The 12421-nt window shown below is 38.0% G+C and overlaps 1 protein-coding gene and 1 pseudogene across 1 annotated transcript in view; one reads left to right on the plus strand and one right to left on the minus strand.

Annotated features, from left to right (window-relative positions):
* MIPOL1 (mirror-image polydactyly 1) overlaps positions 1–12421 on the minus strand; it is a 369629-nt gene that overhangs the window by 167926 nt on the left and 189282 nt on the right. The window lies entirely within an intron of this gene.
* Positions 4608–5963, plus strand: LOC102840521 (annotated as a pseudogene).

Below are 12421 nucleotides of genomic sequence, written 5' to 3' on the forward strand. Positions count from 1 at the left end.
ATGAATATTTCCATCTCCCCAGAATAATTCCTTGTGCAACTTTGCCTCCCTTTATCATCAACCTCTGGCAGACATTGTCATGATTTCTGTCCTTATAGTTTTGCCTTTTCTAGAATGTCATATAAATGGAACCATACAGTAAACAATCTTCTATGTCTGGCTTCTTTCACTGAGAATAATAATTTTGAGAGCAATCTATATACTTTATAACTATCAATAATTCTGTCAATGAGCAGTATCAAATGATATGAATTTATCACTTTCTGTATATCCATTCACCAGTTGATGGATATTTGGATTGTTTTCAGTTTGGGCAATTATTAATAGCTGCTATAAATGTTCTGGGTGAATGCTTAGAGAAGGATTGCTGTATTATATAATAAATGTGTTTGACAGCATGGTAAATTGCCAGAATTGTTGCCTAAGTTGATATAACCTTAAAACATCTGTGCTTAACTTTAATAGCAATGCTATTTGTTGAATGTACCAAGTACTTGAAATATATTTCTGTAGTCTACACACACAGTCAATCTAAAAAATAGTTCTGGTGTGGCACTAAAAGATAACTGGACTGCTACCCACAAGGTCAGTGGTTCAAATCCACGAGTCACTCCTTGTAAACCCTATATACGGTCACTAAGAGTTAGAACTGACTCAATGGCACATAGCAAGAACATTATTCCTATTGTGTGTTCCTTTGATGCTGCAAACTATGCCACTGGCATTTTAAATATAAGTAGGATCACTTACGTTGGAAATGTTTCAGTGGAGCTTAGAGACACTAAGAAGGAGACACAGACAAGTTATGAAGTGTTAACCACTAAAAAAATCTTATGAATAGAAGCCGAACATTGTCAGATACAACATCAGAAACTAAGTGCTGGAAGGCAATCAAAATACAATGGGAAAAGAGCTGCTTTCCCAAAGTAGAGTTAGCCATAATGACATGAATTTTATCTTTATTTGATGTATCACAACTCAACAGGGGAAGAAACAGCTGCAAGCATCCATAAATAATGGGAACACAGAAAGTACAAAGTATAAATTTAGGAAAATTGAAATAGAATGCATAAGGATTTATATCCTAGCCATTAGTGAGCTGAAATGGACTGGGTTGGCCATTTTGAATTGAACAATCATAAGCTTTACTCTGCTGAGAATGACAAACTAAAGAGTAATGGTGTTGCATTCATCATCAAAAAAAGCTTTCTGTAATAGGATGATACCCATAGGCCAACAAGGCAGACCAGTTAATATTAGTATCATTCAAATTTATGCACCAGCTACTACAGTCAAGGATGAGGATATTGAAGAATCTTACCAACTTCTTCAGTCTAAAGTTTATCAAACACGCAATCAAGATGCATTGAAAAATTCTTCTGATTGGAATGCGAACATTGGAAATAAACAAGTAGGATCAGTACTTTAAAAAGGTGGCCTTGTTGATAGAAATGATGCTGGAGATCATGTTAGTATTTTGTAGGACCAATTATTTATTGATTGAAAATACTTTTTTAAAACAATATAAAAGGTGACTATACACTAGGATCTCACCAGATTGAATACACAGGAATCAAACAGATTGCATCTGTGGGAAGACATGATGGAGAAGCTCAATATTAATCCTCTAAAGCAAGCTAGGTTAAGGCTGCGGAACAGATCATCAATTGCTCATATGTAAGTTCAGGTTGAAGCTGAAGAAAATTAAAAACAGTCAACAAAAGCCAAAATGACCTTGAAGACATCAAACCTGAATTTAGAGACCATCTCAAGAAAACATTTGATTCATTAGACAGTAATGAATGAAAACCAGAAGACGTGTGGAATGACAGCAAGAACATCATATATGAAGAAGGCAAAAGTTTATTAAAAAGACAGGAAAGAAAGAAAAGACCAAAATGGATTTCAGAAGAGACTCTTAAGGTTGCTCTTGAGCATAAAAAAGCTAAAGTGAGTGGAAGAAATGAGTAAGTAAAAGAGCTAAACAGCAAATTTCAAAAGGCAGCTTGAAAAGACAAAGTCAAACATTATAATGAAATGTCCAAAGACCTGGATTTATAAAATGAAAAGGGATGAGCATGCTTAGTATATCCCAAGCTGAAAGCACTGAAGCAAAAAACTGAAGCCTCGATTTGCAATATTGGTGGATTACATGGGCAAAATATTGAATGATACAGGAAGCATCAAAAGAAGATGGAAGGAAATCAATGAGTTATTGTGCCCCAAACAATTGGTCGGTTAGCAACCATTTCAAGAGGTAGTACAGGATCAAGAATTGATGGTATGAAAAACGTCTAGGCTCCACCAAAGACATTGGTGGAAAACAAGGCTCCAGGAGTTGACAGAACACAAATGGCAATACTTCAAACAAACTGATGCAGCACTGAAGTCTCTTATTTTTCTATGCCAAGTAATGTGGAAATTAGTTATGTGGCCAAACGACTGGATTAGATAAAAATTTGTGTCTGTTCCAAAGAAAATATGACCCACTGGAATGTGGAAATTATTAACCAATATTTTTAATATCACATGCAAGTATGATTTTGCTGAAGATATTCAAAAGTGGTTGCATCAACAGGGAGCTACCCAAATTCAAGCCAAACGCAGGATGAAGAACTAGGGATATAATTGCTGATGTACATTGAATTTTGGCTGAAAGCCGAGGACACCAAGAAGATATCTGCCTCATTGACTACGCAAAGGCTTTTGACTGTGTGGATCATAACAAACTATAGATAACAGTGCAAAGAATGAGTATTCCAAAAGACTTAATGGTGCTCATGAGGAACCTGTGCATAGACCAAAAGGCAGTAGTTTGAACAGAAAAAGGGCATGCCCAATGGTTTCAAATCAGGAAAGGTGTGTGCCAGAGTTGTATCCTTTCACCATACTTTCTCAATCTGTATGCTGAGCAAGAAATCTGAGAATCTGGGTTATATGAAGAACAACGTGGCGTCAGGATTGGAAGAAGACTCATTAACAACCTGTGATATGCAGTGGACACAACCTTGCTAACTGAAAGCAAACATAATTTAACATACTAATGAAGCTCAAAGCTGTAACTTTAGTATGGACTGTACCTTAATGGAAACAAAACAAAATCCTCGTGACTGGACAATTAAGGGCAGTTAATTATTTATTATGGGCCTTCTGAACATATTATTCCATTCTTTTAAGTATTTTAAATCCTAGCCTCTGGCCCTTATTGTAAATCCTAGCCCCTATGCCTTTACTATGGATTTCTGATTTGCCAGCATACACAATTTCATGAGATACTTCCTTTAATAGCTGTAAATTTTTTGAAACATTGAAGTGTCTTGTGCTGCAGAACCTTGGGCTTTGAGGGAGAGGAGGGGAGGTGATGAATATCAAGGATTGTGGAGAGGTACAACAGGTTGTAAAAGTCAGACTTTTGGGGTATCTTGAACCTCCACTTCATAGGGACCAGGCTCATACTGATTTTTCTAAAAGAAAAAGAATTCGTGCCTGGATCAATAAATAACATCCTGACAAACAGAAAAGACTGAAGTCTCAAAGACTTCATTTTGCTTGTGTCCACAATCAACACTCATGGAAGCAGCAATCAAGAAGTCAAATGAGCTTTTCACAGCAGATTTACCACCAGAATACTGGCGTTGGTGAAAAACCATCACCAAATCTATGCCAAAGGGGAGATGCACAAGAACACCCAAACTTGCAGATAATACCCATTTGACCTAGCTTTGATGGCTTGATGATCAGAACTCACCTAGAGATAGATAAAGACATATGATGAAGGAAACAAGTGTAAATTGTTTATATTTATATGACCTGTATTTATAGATGTAGTAGCTCAAAATACCAAGTGAGAGGGAAGGAGTCTTTACATCAAGGATCAAACCTATCCCCTCTGTATGTAGGGTTGATACGGATGGGCAATTTAGACATTGGCTACTAAAAATGGTGGGGGGGGGAGATAATAAATGCATAAAGTGGCTGGCTTACAAGTTTTCAAGCGGGAGTTTAGTTTCAGAGTGTTTGGAGGAAGGTAGAATGCCCACTTAATAGTTTTTATTTAGTCTAGACGAGTCTGGTGAAAAGAGATGGAGATAAAATTCTTATGATTCAATAGTAATTGTTAGCATGACTAATTGCGATAATCACAACCGCAAAGGTAGAAATATTGTAACATAAAGCGGGGAGTAGTTAATTTTACATTCCAGGCATAGAGGACCCTAGAAACATCAAGGGAAAAGAGAATGAGCGGAACATGGGACCTTATCCAGAGAAGCAGCCACACCAGAGATGGAGGCAAAGATGATGACATCGAGACTTAGAGCAGCTGAGGACTCTAGACTCATGAAAAGAGAAAGGTTATGTGCTGGTGGCCAGAAGGCAGGCTTGTAGAATGTGCCCTTTGGTTGTTTAAATGATCATATATTCCTGAGTGTTTTACGTACATCAAAAAAAAAAATTAAAAAATCAAAGGGAATAGAAGCAAATACTGTTGAATGATGATGCACGGAGGGGATTGTAATCCTTGCAATGAGATGAAATACGATAGGATGAGTGCAAAACAGATGTTCTCCCATCACAATAATTTTTTTTTTTTTTTAATCTATGCCAAAATGGGAAAGGAAAAGACTCATACCAACATCGTAGTTATTGGACACATAGGTTCCAGCAAGTCTACCAATACTGATCACCTGATCTACAAATGTGGTGGGACCCACAAAAGAGCCATCAAAATATTTGAAAAGAAAGCTGCTGAGATGGGGGAAGGGCTCCTTTAAGTATGCCTGGCTCTTGGATAAACTGAAAGCTGAACATGAGCAAGGCATCACCATGATGCCTTGTACATTTTACCTCCCTGTCAAAATTTGAGATTACCAACAAGTACTATGTGACCATTATTGATGATGCAGGACACAGACACTTTATCAAGAACATGATTACAGGAACCTGGCAGGCTGAGTGTGCTATCCTGATTGTTGCTGCTAGTGTTGGGTGAATTTGAAGATGGTATCTCTAAGACAGAACTGACACTGAGCCTGCACTACTGGCTTACACACTGGATGTGAAACAGCTAATTGTTGGTTTAAATAAAATGAATTCCACTGAGCCACTCTACAGCCAGAAGAGACACGAAGAAATTGTGAAGGAATTCAGCATTAAGAAAATTGGCTAAAACCCCAACATAATAGCATTTGTGCCAATTTCTCGTTGGAATGGTGACAATATGCTGGAGCTAAGTGCCTTGGCTCAAGGGGTAGAAAGTCACCTGTAAGGATGGCAGTGCCAGTGAAACCACTCTGCTTGAAGCTCTGTATTGCATCCTGCCACCAATTTGTCCACTGACAAGCCCCTGCATCTGCCTCTTCAGGATGTCTACAAAATTGGCGGTATTGGCACAGTCCCTGTGGGCAGACTGGAGACTGATGTTCTCGAACCAGGCACGGTGGTCACCTTTCTTCCAGTCAACGTTACCAGTGAAGTAAAATCCATTGAAATGCACCATGAGACATTGAGTGAAGCTCTAGCTGGGGACAATGTAGGCTTCAACGTAAAGAACATCTCTGTCAAAGATGTTCACTGTAACAATGTGACTGTGACAACAAAACTATCTCACCAATGGAAGCACCTTGCTTTACTGCACAGGTGATTTTCCTGAACCATCCATGCTAAATCAGTGCTGGATTGTCACCTCATATTGCTTGCAAGTTTGCTGGGCTCAAAGAGTAGATTGATAAACGTTCTGGTAAGAAGCAGGAAGATGGCCCCAAATTCTTGAAGTTTGGTCATCACCATTGTTGATATGGTTCCCTGCAAGCCCATATGTTGAAAGTTGCTCAGACTATGCTCCTCTGAGTCATTTAATTGTTCGTGATATGAGACAGACTATTGCTGTGGGTGTCATCAAGTAAGTGGACAAAAAGGCTGCTGGGGCTGGCGAAGTCACCAAGTCTGCTCAGAAAGCTAACTGAATATTACCTTTAACACCTGCCACTCCGGTCTTAATCAGGGATGGAAGAATGGTCTCAGAACTGTTTCCCTAAATTGGCCTTCTGAGTTTAATAATAAAAGACTGCTTGATGATAAAAATGCATCATAAATCCAGAGGGTGCAGAGGAAGGTAAAATCTCCACTGAGTAGTATCCAATCTGTCTGGGCGGGGCCGATGAAAGGAGAGGGGGATGTGTCTCTTGTGATACAATAGTGAATAATTGTTATCAGGACTGATTGTGAGGGTTGGAAATGTAAAGATAGACGTTTTGTAGCAAAAACTTTGCAGTCTAGGAGTGGAGGCCCTTGGGACCATCAAGGGAGAAGAGCGGAGAGCGGGACCCTACCCAGAGAAGCAGTGACGTCAGAGATGGAGGCAGAGACGATGACGTGGAGAGATGGAGCGGCTGGGGACTTCAGACACAGAGAGGGAGAGGGGCTGTGTGCTGACGACCGGGAGGCAGGCTTGAAGGGTATACCCTTGGGTTGTTTGATGACGCATGGAGGGGACTGTAACCATGGCAATGAAACGATATACGATAGGATGAATGTAAAGTGAATGTACTCCCATGTAAACTATCACATAATTCACAATAAAACATTAAAAAACAACAACAACATTGTAAAACCTTCGGAAGGAATGGAATGTTACGTGGAACATTTGTTTCTTTTTTGTGTAGCAGTTTTAAGTTACTAACTTTTAAAATCAGTACTTTTTAAATCAAAACCATTTGATTGAATATTTGTCACAGAATTTTGAGACCCATTAAAACAAAATTTAATGAGAAAAGAGAAATAAAACAAAAATCAAAAAATTAAATTAAGCAAAACTGTTACAAAAGAACTCTAAAATGTTGAAGAGCAGAGATCAGTTTGAGAACTAAGATGCACCTAACCCAAGTCATGGTATTTTCAATCACCTCATATGCATGTGAAAGTTGCACAATGAATAAGGAAGACTGAAGAACAATCAGTGTATTTGAATTATGACGTTGGCAAAGAATATTGAAAGTAGTATGCACAACTAGAAGAACAAACAAATCTGTCTTCAAAGAAGTACAGTCACAGAATGCTCCTAAGAAGTGAGCCTGGTAAGACTTTGTCTTCCATACTTTGGACACGTCAGCAGGGATCAGTGGAGAGTCAATTCAAGAGGAAGACCCCTAACAAGATGTATTACCACATAGGCAGCAACAATGGAATCAAACATAACATCAAATGTGAGGTTGGTGCAGGACTGGGCAGTGTTTTGTTCTATTGTGCATAGGGATGCTATAAGTGGAACCAACTTGATGGTGCCTAACAACAGCAACAACATTATCCCTGTTTTACAGGTGGCCAAGCCAGGTTCATGGGGGGCGTAAATGACTTGTAATATCTAATTTCCCCTTAAGCCATGATTTCTCACATTCTATAAATTAAAAAAACAAAACAATTTGAGGTCTCTGTTTTGTTATTAAGTACTTATGAATGACAACAAAAAGCGTTTATTCAGGAGACTGACAGACAATACCAATGTGTGGGCTCAGGTTTACAAAAACTTGCTCAATTTATAAATGTCACAGCCACAAATGAAAGGGAAAGGACGAGCAGATCTGTACCTAATATTCAGAAGCATTTTGGAGTTTTGTATATTACCCAAGCTCTTCTGTGTATTATTTCAAATTTTGTTCTTTATTCAAACTCCTTCTAACTCCATCTCGATGGGAAAAAATGTGTTGTACTTTTAATAATTATCTGCATCATTTGCATTTGTTTTTCATTCATTTAATGTCATTGGCAAGAAAGCAATCTTGTGACTGAGATCCATGTACGTCTATGCTCTCAGTAACTTGGGCGAGTAGAAAGTGATGGCTATTGAGTTTCGTTAGATATTCTGCTCAAAAGGTGTCACATTCAAATTGTCTTGCTGGTTCATGTCTCTCTAACAGTATTAACAATTACAGGTTTTCTTTTGTTTTTCCATAAAAATTTGCTTATAAAACATATGCCTTCTTGACTAAGACATGCTCTCCTAAAGCCACTGATTTTATTTCAGTAACAAAAAGTATTACTAAGCATATGTACTTCTTTGTTGCTGAAGTAAAATCAGTGGCTTTAGGGTTTGTAAGGTTTTAAATCTTTTGAGGGAGCATTGAACCTCATCTTTCTTCCATGGAGCAGCTGGTAGGCTTGAACCACTGACCCTGTGGTTAGCAGTCCAATTCTTATCCTACCTGAAATAAGCAGCTGAGCTAATTACAGATAAAAAACTAATAATCATTATTTAGGGAGGCTGTTGAGTGCTGTTGAGTTGTCGCCAACTCATAGCAACCCTGTATGAGGTTTCTGAGACAGTAAATGTTTACAGAAAGCCGTATCTTTTTCATGTGGAGCTGCTGGTGGAGTCAAACTGCTAACCTTGTGGCTACCAGCCCAACACATAAGGCACTACACCATGAGGCCATAATCAATGCATGATAATGGAGTAACGGACACCAGTAGAAGTCTGAAGACTAATCAGAGTATGCTTTACAAATTATTGTCCTCATATCATACGGTAACTCCTTGGGAGGGTGCAGGGAGGAAGGTTGGGTAATTGATGTTACATCAGTCATACAGTTAAATGCTTATTCTTAAAACATGCCTAGCTTGAGCAATTCTATCCAAATAGCGAAACCATTTGCATGACTACTATATTACAAATGAACTACATTGTTTTCTTAGAGTTTTATCTATTAACTTAGAAAGCTAGACAAAGACTACACTGTTCACATCAATGAACACTATTTATATAAGTACAGCAAAGAAATAGCTTTTATCTTATTTTAAAATCTTGTTATGTTTGGTTTAAATGTGTTTTTAATAGGTATAGTCTGATATAGTTAAGCCTTCCTTTGGTTAATTCCAAGATCATTAATGAAAATCTGCTCTTATCAGAGAACAGAGGCACTTGATCTTATGTGTAATATCTGCTAAATAACAAACCATGAAGTATAAATTAAATCACAGAACCACATAATTTTAGATTTGGAAAAGATCTTAGAGGTAATATGGACTGCAACTTTAGAGATGAGTAAACAGTTCTAAAACAACATGTTCAGGGAAACATTTAGAAATTGTCTAAGGCTTCACTGCTGGTCACAGTAAGAATTGGATCAAAATACAAGTATCCAGAAAACACTGCTTATTCTACCATATAAAATCACATTTCAATATGGTATCATTTAATGTTTATTAATTATTTTAATAGAATTATTTTGCAAATAGCCATACACACACACATATATATGACTGCATTATACATATCTAGAAGATACTGACTCTGTTGGTTGGTTGTACTATGGTGGCTTATGTGCTGCTGTGATACTGCAAGCTGTATCACTGGCATATGAAATAAAAGCAGAGTCACCCACGGTGGACAGGTTTCAGCAAAGCTTCCAGACTCAGAAAAAATACAAAGACAGATAGACAGAATACTTCTGAATGTTAGCCACTGAAAACAGTACAAATAGAAGTGGAACATTGTCAAATATATTGCCAGAAAATGAAAACATTATGAATAACAGGGGAATATTGTCAGGCATAACGCTGCAAGATGAGTTCCTCAAGTTAGAAGGGGAAGAACTACCTCCTCAAAGTAGAGTTAACCATAATGATTTGAATGAAGTGAAGCTTTTGGGATCTTTATCGGCTGAACACCAGGAAAAATAGCTGCAAATATCCATTAACAATCAGTACGTGGAATGTACAAAGTCTGAATCTATGAAAACTGGAAGCTGCCAAAAATGGAATAGAAAATATAAAGATTTATATCCTAAGAATGAATGAGCTGAAAGAGATAGATATTGGCCATTTTGAATCATATGAGAATGGCAAATTCAAAAAGAATGGCATAGCATTTATCATAAAAAAGAACATTTCAAGATATATCTTGAAGCACAATGCTGTTTTTAAGTTACTATCCATAAGGTAAGTTAATACTACTATTATTTAAATTACACACCTAGCACTATAGCCAGTGATGATGAAATTGAATAATTCTAAGAACTTCTTCAGTCTGAAATTGATCAAATGTACAATCAAATGCAATGGTAAATTACATTGGCAAAATACTCAGTGATGCAAAAAGCATCAAAAGAAAATGGAAGATATACCATTCACTGTTCCAAAAAGAAATGGTCAATGCTCTACTATGTCAAGAGTTAGCATATGATCAAAAACTGATGGTAGTAAAGGAATAAATCCAAATGGCACTGAAGACATTGATGTAAAAGAAGGCACCAGGAAATGACGGAATACAAATTGAAATATTTCAACAAACTGATGCAGCACCGGAGGTTCTCACTCATTTATGTCAAAAAATTTATTGTAAGACAGCTATCTGACCAATTTATTGGAAGAGCTTCATATCTGTGACCATTCCAAAGAGAAGTGATCCAACGGAATATAGAAATCATTGAACAATATCTTTAATATTGCATGCAAATAAAATGTTTCTGAGGATAACTCAAAATAGTTGCAACAATACATTGGCAGAGAACCACCAGAAATTCAAAACAGATTCAGAGGAGTACTGGAATGTGGGATATCACTGCTGTTGTTAGATGGCTCTTGACTGAAAGCAGAGATACAATCTTGCTTGCTGGAAGCAAAGATAACTTAAAATACTTATTGATAAAGATTAAAAACCACAGTCTTCAATATGGATTGCACCTCAATATAAAGAAAACATAAATCCTCACAAATGGACCAATAAGTAACATCACAATAAAAGGAGAAAAGATTGATTTGTCTATGACTTCACTTTGCTTGGATCAACAATCAACAATCAATCAATGGAAGAAGCAGTCAAAAAATCAACCAACATTTTACATTAGGCATATATGTTGCAAAAGACCTCTTCAAAGTGATCAAGAACAAGATATATCTGACTTAAACCATGGTATTTTCAATCTCTTCATAATAATGTGAAAATTGAACAATGGATAAGGAAGACCACAGAATAATCTATGAGTTTGAATTATGGTGTAGGAGAAGAATATTAAAAGTACCATAAACTGTCAGAAGAACAAACAAATCTATGTTGGAAGAAATACATGAAGAGAAAGTTCCTTCGCGGGACCCTACCCAGAGAAGCAGTGACGCCAGAAATGGAGGCAGAGACAATGACGTGGAGAGATGGAGCGGCTGGGGACTTTAGACCCAGAGAGGGAGAGGGGCTGTGTGCTGAAGATCAGGGGCAGGCTTTGAAGGCATACTCTTTGGTTGGTTGATGATGCATGGAGAGGATTGTAACCATGGCAATGAAACGACATACGATAGGATAACTATAAAGCTAATGTTCTCCCATGTAAATTATCACATGATTCACAATAAAACATTAAAAAAAAAAAAAAAGAGAGAGAGAGAGAGACAGGTCCTTAGAACTCAGGATGGTGAGACTTAATCTCTCATACTTTGGGGCATGCTATCAGGAGGAACCAGACCCTACAGAAGAATATCATGCTTGATAAACTGGAAGATCATTAAAAAAAAGAGGAAAACACCCAAGGACATGGATTGATACAATGGCAGCAGCAGTGGGCTCAAACGTATCAGTGACTGTAAAAATGGTGCAGGACTGGGTATTGTTTTGTTGTGTTGTGCAGATGGTTGCTTTGAGTCAAAACTTACTTAATGGCATCTAACAACAACAATAAGACATCTTGAGTCCTGGTGTGATGCTATAAGGAGAAGCACTGGAGAGCTAATTGCAAGTCAGTGGTTCAAACCCACTAGCTGCTCCTTGGAAGCTCTATAGTGGGTCACTACCTTTGGAACTGACTGGACAGCACTTACCAACAGCAACACAAGATATCTAATTTTGTTGTTGTTACATGCCGTGAAGTCGGTTCCGACTCATAGCGACCCTCAACAGGGTTTCTGAGGCTGTAAATCTTTACAGGACCAGAAAGCCTCATCTTTCTCCCGCAGAACAGGGAGTTTAGAACTGCTGACCCTGAGGTTAGCAGCCCAATTCATAACCACTACACTACCAGATCTCCTTAGATATCTAATTAGACATTTAAAATATGTCTAACTGAAAAAAACTTTCAAATATGGCTATGTGGTTGTCAGGTGCCATTGAGTCGGAACCGACTCATAGCGACCCCATGCACAGCAGAACGAAACAATGTATGATCCTGGGCCAACCTCACTACCACTGCCACACTTGACGCCATCAATGATGCCACCTGGCTGTTCCATCTCGCTGGGGGGGCTTCCTCTTTTTATCTGGCCTTCCACCTTACCCAGCATGACATCCTTCTCCAGCGACTGTTCTCTCCGGACAATGTGTCCAAAGTATGAGAGCTGAAGCGTAGCCATCTTGGCCTCCAAGGAGCACTCTGGTTTCACTTCTTCCAAAACAGATCTATTGGTTCTTTTGGCAGTCCATGGCACTTTCAGTATCCTCCTC

This window comes from Chrysochloris asiatica, unplaced genomic scaffold (assembly GCF_000296735.1).
Source record: "Chrysochloris asiatica unplaced genomic scaffold, ChrAsi1.0 scaffold00017, whole genome shotgun sequence".
In the NCBI taxonomy this organism is placed as follows: domain Eukaryota; kingdom Metazoa; phylum Chordata; class Mammalia; order Afrosoricida; family Chrysochloridae; genus Chrysochloris; species Chrysochloris asiatica.